At 43.6% G+C, this 11,430-nt stretch overlaps 1 pseudogene; it reads left to right on the forward strand.

Moving 5' to 3' along the window:
* The first annotated feature begins 6,856 nt into the window (after positions 1-6,856).
* On the forward strand, positions 6,857-7,976 carry LOC136332130 (small ribosomal subunit protein eS1-like; annotated as a pseudogene).
* Positions 7,977-11,430: the final 3,454 nt, after the last annotated feature.

Genomic DNA, 11,430 nt, shown 5'->3' on the forward strand with positions numbered 1-11,430 from the left:
CCAGCTGTCCCAAGACAGGCCCATTCTGGGCCCAGTCCGCATCTGGTAACAGAATTGACTCTGACAAAGAGGTCAAAATCAAAGGGGAAAGTATCAGAGACAGAGAAGATGGTGAGTCAGAGATGAACGTTGCTGAGGAGACAGGAAGTCAGAGACAAGGAACTGAGACAGAGACCCTAGGCATCCTGGACAGAGTCCACAGGGTCTAAGAAAGAAGGGAGAGAGACCAAGAGGACAGTAATAGAGCAAAGCAGTGACATGAAGAGAGAAAGAGGACAGTGACAGAAGGGACAAGGACCAAGGGGACAATTATAGGAAAAAAAAGGGGGAGAGTGGCAGATATAGAGGTGACAATCATAAAGACAAAAGACAGAGGTACAAAAGACAGAGACTCAGAGGACAGTAACAGAACAGCAAACAGAAGTAATAGAGGGGAAAGTGATAAAAATTAAGGAGAAAGTGCCAGAAATAAAATTGGAGGCAACAGTGACAGAGGCAAAGGGACATAAAGGTAACAATGTTAGAGATGCAGGAAACAACATTAGATGAGGAGTGGACCGGTTTTCAGAGGGTACAGAGAAAGAATGGGGAGTGGCAGACGGAACAATGGAGGGAACAGAAATAGAGGGGTCAGAGATGGAGGGTTCAGAGTTGGGGGAGGCAGAGGAGACAGATTCAGAGGGAACAGCAACACTGCACACACTTAGAGTGAAGAGTAACAGTGGTGACCGTACTGGGTGGGAGTAACAGAGCACATCCAATGACACAGTGACAGGTGAAGAAATAAAGGCAGAGGAGCTGGCAACAGAAGGGACAGTGATAAAGGTGATAGAACAGAAACGGAGTGTAGAAAAAGAAAAGGCACAAAGACAAGAAATGGGGTGGGGCAGAGATAGAGAGATTGGTGACCAGGGTGGACGTTGGCTTGGCAAACATCCTAGAGATAAAGCTAGGGAACAGAGGTGCAGACGGAGTCAGAACCGTTGGAACTGTGTCTTACAGAGGAGGGAAGAGAAGGACACAACAAAGGAAGACAGGGACATAAAAACAGAGACCGACATAGAGATGAATACAGAGAGACAAGAGCAAAGCGAAAGGAAATAAGAGAGTCACAGACACCTGAGATTCAGTGAAAGGTAAGGATGACAGATAAAAGCAGAGATGAGTGAGAAAGGAAACAAAGTCCCAGAGAGAGTAAAAGGGACACACATGGATATCAACTGCAACCCACAGCCCAGACTAATACCTGATCCTGGGAAGTACCGAAACCAGCGAGGCTGTGCATACTTCTTCATGCCACTTTGCTAAGTTGTGACCTTGATTTGAGACTGTGCTTTAAAAGGTCTTCCCATAGATTCCTGATTTGTAACCATGTTTCTGAATCCCCCCGTGGTCTTGCTTTCCGGTTGTAGCCACAGCACAAAGAGGTTGCAAACTTGCTCTTTTTTTTTCACTCATTCATTCAACAAACACTGAGTAGTCACTATGTGCCAGCCTCTATTCTGGGTGCTAGGGAACAGCAGTGAGCAAAACAAAGCATAGGTACCCATGAAGCTTTCGACCTATTTTTGTGGACAAATAAATATACAATGTCAAGTAGTGTTAAGTGCTAAGAAGAAAAATTACGCAAAGCTAAGAGGCCAAAGTAATTGAAGTTGTTGATCATGGCAGGCTAGGTTATTCACATAAACCCTCCCACTGAAACAACTAAAAATGCTGGATGAAAAAAAATTTTTTCAGTCTTAAAAGCACTGAAGGTCTCACAAGATTTATCAGGCCATAACTGAAGGGAAATTGAGAAGCCAGAGAAGTAATCAGAGTACTTCAGCCCTGAAGAAATTTTACAGTCCTGGCAAATTTAAACTTTTACTTTGATGGCTTCTCAGATAAGAGAAATAAAAAAAGCTCAGGGCCTACCCAAGGTGAGGAGTCCACATTAAACTGGGAAAGCGCTGGCTATACCTTCAGGGTAAGGGAAGCTAGAAGGAAATTTGTGAATTTCCAACCCATTTTCACGGGTGGTCCAATGAACCAGATTGTGAATTTAGTTTAGTCTCACACTGGTAGTGTTTCTAAGCTTCGACAATACATACACAAAAAGTATTCTCTGGGGGAAAGACACTTCATTAAAAGACAATGTGTTCCCTTAAACATATTGTCAAGGAAAAGTGAGTAGCACACAGATACAACCAAATAGACAACATGCCAGGAACAAGAACTAGCAGAAATAAGAGACGCTAGAAACAGATGTACTAAATACCTATGACTTTAGAATTATTAGACAAGAACAATTTACTTTGTTTATATAAAATGTAAGGTTGCCATTTTTTTTGCAGGAATTGAGGAACTATAAAAAATAATCAAGATGCTTTGATAATGACAAAACTAGTAGAAACTGAACACTTTGTGAATAAGTTTAAAGTTAAAAGCAGCAGCTGAATAGAGAGATAGTGAACTGTGACATAGGTCAAAGGAAATTATTCACAATGCACCATGAAGAGACAGGGCAGAAAACATATTTTAAAAATTGAGGAACATGAAGAATGGAGGTGAGAAGGTCTTACCTATATTCATTCTGAGTTCCCAGAAGAGTGAGAATGTGGCAAAGGAATATTTAAAGAAATAATGGTGGATTTTCAAATTTTTCAAAATTGATGAGAAGCTAACCCAAAGATTCAAGAAGCCCAATGAATCAAATATAAAGAAATTCACACCTAGAAACATTACTGTATGTTTGAAGAATACCAAAAGCAAAGAGATCTCAGTAACAGAAAAGAGATGCTCTTCAAAAGACCAGTAGTCAGTTAGCAACTGACTCCTCAACAATAACCATGAAAGCCAGAATAAGATCAATGTGTTGATAGAAACTAATTGCCAATTTTATAACCAGTGAAAAATAAATTTCAAAAATAAAATAAAAATACATTTTTGGATTTTAAAAAAATGAAGAGAGTTTACCACTAGCAGCAAATCTTAGTAAAAGTTTAAAGCAGGGGTCTCAAACTCAACTCAGTATGTGGGCCGCAGAGCAAGATCACAGCCTTTCGGCAGGCCGCACTAGGTCTACAAAAGGCAACTGTTACGCAACACTTTTCTCACTGCAGTTGAAAACAAAAAAAAAATCAGTACAACAAGCACAATCGTACATGCAGTTAATTCAGTGTCACAAAACGACCAGAAACTGTATTTCGCATCACGACTGCTGTTAACTAAGCTAATATCTAGCTAGGATGCTAGAGAAATGAAAAATACAAGTAGGCCCCTAGGCTTACTTAATTTTATCCAAAATATTTTGAACTTCGTGGATTAGTCTGCGGGCCGCACAAAATTGTTCGGCGGGCCGCAAGTTTGAGACCCCTGGTTTAAAGGATATAATTTAGGCAGAAAAACAAAGTGATCCCAGATGAAATATTTGAGATGCAAAAAGAAATAAAAAGCAAAGAAAGTGAAAAATGTGTGAATAAATATGAACAAATTTTGGTTGTGTAAAACAATAGCAACAACCATGATATCTTATATGTTAAAGAAGGGATTTAAACACACAACAATAAAAACATAGGTTAGGAAGGGTAATATGGTTGAAAGTATTCTAAAGTCTTTGTATTGTCTAAGTAGAGTTGTTGATTAATTATGTTTTATTGTTAGAGATTTGATTTCTTAGACAAACACTAAAAGAAACAGAATTTATTATTTAAAAACTAGTATATACTGCCCTGGCCGGTTGGCTCAGCGGTAGAGCATCGGCCTAGCGTGCGGAGGACCCGGGTTCGATTCCCGGCCAAGGCACATAGGAGAAGCGCCCATTTGCTTCTCCACCCCCACCCCCTCCTTCCTCTCTATCTCTCTCTTCCCCTCCTGCAGCCAAGGCTCCATTGGAGCAAAGATGGCCCGGGCGCTGGGGATGGCTCCTTGGCTTCTGCCCCAGGCGCTAGAGTGGCTCTGGTCGCGGCAGAGCGACGCCCCAGAGGGGCAGAGCATCGCCCCCTGGTGGGCAGAGCATCGCCCCTGGTGGGCGTGCCGGGTGGATCCCGGTCGGGCACATGCGGGAGTCTGTCTGACTGTCTCTCCTGTTTCCAGCTTCAGAAAAATACAAAACAACAACAACAACAAAAAAAAACCCAGGCTTGCCTGGTCAAGGTGCATATGAGAACCACCTTCAAGTTGATGCTTCCCATTCCTCCTCCCCCTCACCTTTCTCTAAAATCAATAAATAAAATCTTTTTTAAAGAATTCACCTTAAGCCCTAGCCAGTTGGCTCAGTGGTAGAGCGTCAGCCCAGCGTGTGGAAGTCTTGGGTTTGATTCCCAGTCAGGGCACACAGGAGAAGCACCCATCTGCTTCTCCACCCTTTCCTCTCTCCTTTCTCTCTGTCTCTCCCTCCTGCAGTCAAGGCTCCATTGGAGCAAAGTTGGCCCGGGCACTGAGGATGGCTCCGATTGCAGTGGAGCAATGCCCAAGATGGGCCGAGCATCACCCCCTGGTGGGCATGCTGGGTGGATACTGGTTGGGGACATGTGGGAGTCTGTCTGTCTGTCTCCCCACTTCTCACTTCAGAAAAATACAAAAAAAATTCAACTCAGCCTGACCAGGCGGTGCTGCAGTTGATAGAGAATCGAATTGGGACGCGGAGAACCCAGGTTCAAAACCCTGAGGTCGCCAGCTTGAGCACAGACTCATATGATTTGAGCAAGGCTCACCAATTTGAGCCCAAGGTCGCTGGCTTGAGCAAGGGGTCATTCGGTCTGCTGTAGCCCCCTGGTCAAAGCACGTATGAGAAAGCAATCAATGAGAAACTAAGGTGCCACAACGAAGAATTGATGCTTCTCATCTCTCTCCCTTCCTGTCTGTCCCTATCTGTCCCTCTCTCTGTCTCTCTATCTCTATCACAAAAAAAAATAAGAAATTCAACTCAGATGTAACAGTAATTTCATTACATGTATATATATGGACTAAATACTTATGTTAAAAGATTGCGGAGTGACCTGACCAGGCAGTGGCGCAGTGGATATAACATTGGCTTGGGACACAGAGGACCCAGGTTCAAGGTTCTGAAGTTGCTGGCTTGATCATGGGTTCATCCGGCTTGAACATGGGCTCACCAGTTTGAGTACAGTGTTGCTGGCTTGAGCATGGGCTCATAGACATGACCCCATGGTCACTGGCATGAGCCCAAAGGCTACTGGCTGGAAGCCCAATGTTGCTGGCTTGAGCCCAGGGTCCCTGGTTAGCAAGGGGTCACTGGCACAACTAGAGCCCCCCTAACCCAGTCAAGGCACATATGAGAAAGCAATCAGTGAACAACTAAGGTGCTGCAATGAAGAGTTGATGCTTCTCATCTCTCTCTCTTTCTCTCTCTCTCTCTCTCTCTCTCTCTCTCTGTCTCCCTCACTAAAAAGATTGCAGAGTGGATTTTCAAAATTTCAACTATGAATATTTACAAGATACATTTAAGACCTAAGAATATAAGAAAGCTGTGCCTGTGGTGGCACGATGGATAAAGCGTTGACTTGGAATACTGAAGTCGCTGGTTCAAAACCCTGCTCTTGCCTGGTCCAGGCACATATAACAAGCAATCAATGAACAACTAAAGTGAAGCAACTATGAGTTAAAACTTCATGCTCTATCCCTTGTTTCTCTTTCTCTCTGTAAAATCAATAAAGAAAATCTACAAAAAAAAAAAAAATATATATATATATATATAGGAAAGCTGACAATAAAACAATAGAAAGAGAAAGGGATATATAATACAAATACCAAAATAAAGTTGGCATAGCTGTATTAGATAAAACATAATTTAAGGCAAAAAATTACTAGAGATAGAGATATTTTAATGATAAAAAGTCTGATGCACCAGAAAATTCTTAAAAGCCTAAATTTAGGCCCTGGCTGGTTGGCTCAGCGGTAGAGCGTCGGCCTAGCATGCGGAGGACCCGGGTTCGATTCCCGGCCAGGGCAAACAGGAGAAGCGCCCATTTGCTTCTCCACCCCTCCGCCGCGCCTTCCTCTCTGTCTCTCTCTTCCCCTCCCGCAGCCAAGGCTCCATTGGAGCAAAGATGGCCCGGGCGCTGGGGATGGCTCCTTGGCCTTTGCCTCAGGCGCTAGAGTGGCTCTGGTCGCAATATGGCGACGCCCAGGATGGGCAGAGCATCGCCCCTGGTGGGCGTGCCGGGTGGATCCCGGTCGGGCGCATGCGGGAGTCTGTCTGACTATCTCTCCCTATTTCCAGCTTCAGAAAAAAAAAAAAAAAAGCCTAAATTTATATGCTCCTAACAACATAACCTCAAAATACATAAAGTAAAAATTGACAAGGAAGGAGGGAGTTAGGGGGAGAGGAGCAAAGCGGGTATAAAAAGGGACACAGGGGTGGGGTGAGGGAGCTATATTCAGTGGGACACTTGAATCCATGTAAACACAATAAATTAAAAATTAATTTAAAAATTTTAAAAATAAATAAAATAAAAATTGACAAAAATTTGAAGAGAACTAGATAAATAAACAATCATAGTAAGATTTAAACCCACTTATCAATGTATGATAGAGCCAACAGAAAAAAAATTATTAAGGTTATAGAATATTTGAAAAACAAAAATTTGACCTCATGGACATGTATGGTATACTGTAATCACCAACTTCAGAATACACATTCCAATCAAGCACAGTCAGCACGCTCACAACAACTAACCTCATTCTCAGCCATAAAGCAAGTATCAGCAAGTTCAAATGTTTGAAATCAAAGAGAATATGTTCTTTGCCACAATAAAATTAAGTTATAACTTAATAACAAAAAATATAACTTAAAATCCTTACTTATAAATCAAGAACTACTCTTTGCCCTTTCGGCTCTCTGAGCAGCACCATGGCAGTGGGCAAGAACAAGAGTCTTGCAAAAGGCGGCAAAAAGAGAGCCAAGAAAAAAGTGGTTGGTCCATTTTCTAAGAAAGATTGGTGTGGTGTGAAAGCACCAGCTATGTTCAATATAAGATATATTGGGAGCCTGACCAGGCGATGGAGCAGTGGATAGAGCTTTGAACTGGGACACGGAGGACCCAGGTTTGTAACCCCGAGTTTGCTAGCTTGAGCGCGGGCTCATCTGGTTTGAGCCAGGCTCACCAGCTTGGACCCAAGGTCGCTGGCTTGAGCAAGGGGTCACTTGCTCTGCTCTAGGCCCCGGTCAAGCACATATGAGAATCATATGCAATCAATGAACAATTAAGCTGCCGCACCAAAGAACTAATGCTTCTCATCTCTCTTCTTTTCTGTCTGTCTGTCCTTCTCTCTGTCTCTGTCACTAAAGAAAAAAAAAAAGAAATATTGGGAAAACACTGGTCACAAGAACTTAAGGAACCAAAATTGCATCTGATAGTCTCAAGGGTCGTGTTTTTGAAGCGAGCCTGGCTAACCTGCAGAATGATCAAGTTGCATTTAGAAAATACAAGCTAATCAACAAAGATGTTCAAGGTAAAAACTGCCTGACTAATTTTCATGGCATGGATCTTTCCCATGACAAAATGTGCTCCATGGTCAAAAAATGGTAGACCATGACTGAAGCTTATGTCAATGTCAAGACTACCGATGGTGGTGTGCTTCGTCTATTTTGTGTTGATTTTACTAAAAAAAACCATAACAATCAGATTCAAAAGACCTCTTATGCTCAGCATCAACAGGTCCGCCAAATCTGGAAGAAAGTGACAGAATCATGACCTGAGAGGTGCAGACAAATGACCTGAAAGAAGTGGTCAATGAAATGATTCCAGATAGCATTGGAAAAGACGTAGAAAAGCTTGCCAATCGATTTATCTGCTCCTTGATGTGTTTGTTAGAAAAGTCAAAATGCTGAAGAAGCCCAAGTTTGAATTGGGAAAACTCATGGAGCTCATGGTGAAGGTAGCAGTTCCAGGAAAGCTACTGGAGATGAGATAGGTGCTGATGTTAAACAAGCTGATGGATATAAACCCCCAGTCCAAGAATCTCTTTAAAATTCAGACATTTAATGGTGACAAATATAAAGTCCAATTTGTGAGAGAAAAAAACCCTACTCTTTAAAATAGCCCCGCCTGACCTGTGGTGGCGCAGTGGATAAAGCGTTGACCTGGAAATGCTGAGGTCGCCGGTTCAAAACCCTGGGCTTGCCTGGTCAAGGCACATATGGGAGTTGATGCTTCCAGCTCCTCCCTACCTTCTCTCTCTGTCTCTCTCTCCCTCTCTGTCTCTGTCTCTCCCTTTCTCTCTCCTCTCTAAAATGAATAAAAAAAAAAAAAAAAAAAAAGAAATCTTATAAAAAAAAAATAAAAAAAAAAAAAATAAAAATAAAAAATAAAATAGCCCCTGGCCCTGGCTGGTTGGCTCAGTGGTAGAGCGTCAGCCTGGCGTGCAGGAGTCTTGGGTTCGATTCCCGGCCAGGGCACACAGGAGAAGCGCCCATCTGCTTCCCCACCCTTCCCCCTTTCCTTCCTCTCTGTCTCTCTCTTCCCTTCCCACAGCCAAGGCTCCATTGGAGCAAAGTTGGCCCGGGCGCTGAGGATGGCTCTGTGGCCTCTGCCTCAGGCACTAGAATGGCTCTGGTTGCCACAGAGCAATGCCCCAGATGGGCAGAGCATCGCCCCCTGGTGGGCGTGCCGGGTGGATCCCGGTCAGGCGCATGCGGGAGTCTGATTGTCTCCCCGTTTCCAACTTCAGAAAAATACAAAAATAAATTAAAATAAAATAAAATAGCCCCTGGATCAATGAAGAAGTCTTAATGGCAATTAGGAAACATTTTGATCTGCATGATAGTGAAATACTATCTATTAGAACTCTGTGATGCAGTGATGCAGTACTTAGATGGTAATTTTTTACACCAGCATGGTCGCTGGTTTGAGCCTAAAAGTAGCCGGCTTGAGCAAGAGGTCACTGGCTCAGCTGGAGCTCTCGGTCAAGGCCCATATGAGAAAACAATCAGTGAACAACTAGGATGCTGCAACTATGAGTTGATGCTTCTCATCTCTCTCCCTTTCTGTCTGTCCCTGTCTGCCCCTCCCCCACTAATGAATGAATGAACGAATGGGAATCCATGTTCTGGATTTTTCCATAACGGCTTGTTGCCAATATTAAATCCCCCCCACACCTCAAATTATGGAAAGCCTTTACTTTGCTGGTCCTTGAACATGTACTTGGTCTGCCTCTTGGTTTATCCAATTTTGTTTGGCGCATTTGAAGAACAGAAAGCTGATATAGCTGGAGGGAGTATGAGGAATGAGAGGAAAAAGATCTCAAAAGAGAGGCAGGGACCAAAGTGTATAGGGCTGCTGGCAACAATGAGGTGTTGTTTTATTTCTTTTCTTTTTTCCTTTCCTTCTTTTTTCTTTCTTTCTTTCTTTCTTTCTTTCTTTCTTTCTTTCTTTCTTTCTTTCTTTTGTTTGTTCGTTCGTTCTTTCTTTCTTTTTACTTTAAGAGGAAAGTGAAGCCATGAAAGGACTCCTAATATGTAAACAAGATAACTAGGTCAGACTTCAAAATCTTCACACATTTGCTGTGTGTGTCTTGGGCAACTCACTGTGCCTCTCTGATTTTTAGTTGTCGCAAGTGTAATAAGAGATAAAAGAGAGAGAAATAATCAAGGAAGAAGGTTCAAGAAATCCTGAATTTTCCCTCATCTTATACCTTCCCTCCAGTATATTCCAAAAGAGCTAAAAGATTTCCCTAATAGTAGCTAAAAGAGACGCAATGCCCAAAGATGCTTTTTGTTAGTGGTGTTTTTTATTTATTGGTTTTAAAGAAAGAGAGGAAGAGAGAGCAAGAAAGAGAAAGATAAGCATTCATTTATTATTCCAGTTCGTTGTGTATTCATTGGTTGACTTGTTTTTGTTTTTTGCAAGAGAGAGACAGACAGACAGACAGGGTCAAACAGGCAGGAAAGGAGAGAGATGAGAAGCATCAATTCTACATTGTGGCACCTTAGTTATTCATTGATTGCTTTCTCATATGTGCCTTGATGGGGCCAGCCAAGCTACTGACCCCTTGCTCAAACCAGTGACCTTGGGCTCAAGTCAATTACCACGAGTCATGTCTATGATCCCACACTCAAGGTGGACCCCACACTCAAGCCAGTGACCTTGGAGTTTTGAACGTGGGTCCTCAGCATCCCAGATCGATGCTCTATTCACTGCACCACCACTTGGTCAGGGCATTGGTTGATTTTTTTTTCCTAGTGAGAAGGTGGGGAGTCAGAGACAGACTCCCGCATATGCCCAACTGTGATCCACCCTGCAAGCCCACTAGGGGACAATGCTCTGCCCATCTGGGCCATTGCTCCATTGCAACCGGAGCCATTTTAGCACCTGAAGCAGATGCCATGGAGCCATCTTCAGCACCCAGGCCAACTTTGCTCCAATGGAGCCTTGGCTATGGGAGGGGAGGAGAGAGAAAGAGAGAGAAAGGAGAAGGGGGAAGGGTTGAGAAGCAGATGGGCACTTCTCCTGTGTGCCCCGGCTGGGAATCGAACCCAGGACTTCCACACACCGGGCTAACACTCTACCACTGAGCCAACCGGCCAGGGCCCCATTGGTTGATTCTTGTACGTGCCATGACAGGACATTGAACCTGCAACCTTGGTATATGAGGACGATGCTCTAATCAACTGAGCTACATGGCTAGAGCCCAAAGACACTTTTGCACCTTTCACAGAGAGTGCTGACCTTTAATTCCCTGGTCCAATTAATTGTCTATGACCCAAACCAAAGCTCCTCTGCAGGAGTGGAGGGAGAGATCCCGGATTCCCTAAAGACAATCTCTCTTCTCTCTGTCTCTTTGATGCCTTGTGACACATTTGGAACAGAGCAGGACTTCATAACCTAAGGCCCGACTTCAGCGGGGGGTCAGGCGTTTCCCTGAAATTGTATGCAAAGATTTGTCTGCATGGGTTTTTCTCTAGGGAAAGGACTTGTAGTTCATCAGCGTCTCAAAGGCTTGTTTCACTTGCAAAGGACAAAACTCCAATTCAGATTGGAGCAGTGGAGATTTATTGCCTCGTTTAAATAAAAAGTCGTGGCTAGCCCAGAACTCCAAGCATGGACCCAGTGGCCCATATAATGTTATCAGGAAGGTGTCTCTTTACACTTCTGAGCCCTGACCTCCTCAGATTGGCTTCATCATCATGTAGGCTCTCCCTTCCGGATGGAAATATGACCTTATGGTCACACTGCCCCCCCCCCAAAAATCCAAGCTACTCTATTTTAAAGCTGGCTCATTAGCACGCTTAATTCTCTTTTACTGTCTAACCTGACATACTCACAGGTTCTAAGGATTAGGACATCTCTGGGGAGCCATTAGTCTCCCTACCAGAGAGGGGGTAAAAGCTGAGGAGGCATCTACAAGGTGGCCATCACAAGCTGACTGCTGGGTTAGAAGCAAGGTTAGAGTTAGGAGGGGATGCAAGAGGGGCCCAGGAATGGG

The sequence above is a fragment of the Saccopteryx bilineata genome, chromosome 3, assembly GCF_036850765.1.
Source record: "Saccopteryx bilineata isolate mSacBil1 chromosome 3, mSacBil1_pri_phased_curated, whole genome shotgun sequence".
In the NCBI taxonomy this organism is placed as follows: domain Eukaryota; kingdom Metazoa; phylum Chordata; class Mammalia; order Chiroptera; family Emballonuridae; genus Saccopteryx; species Saccopteryx bilineata.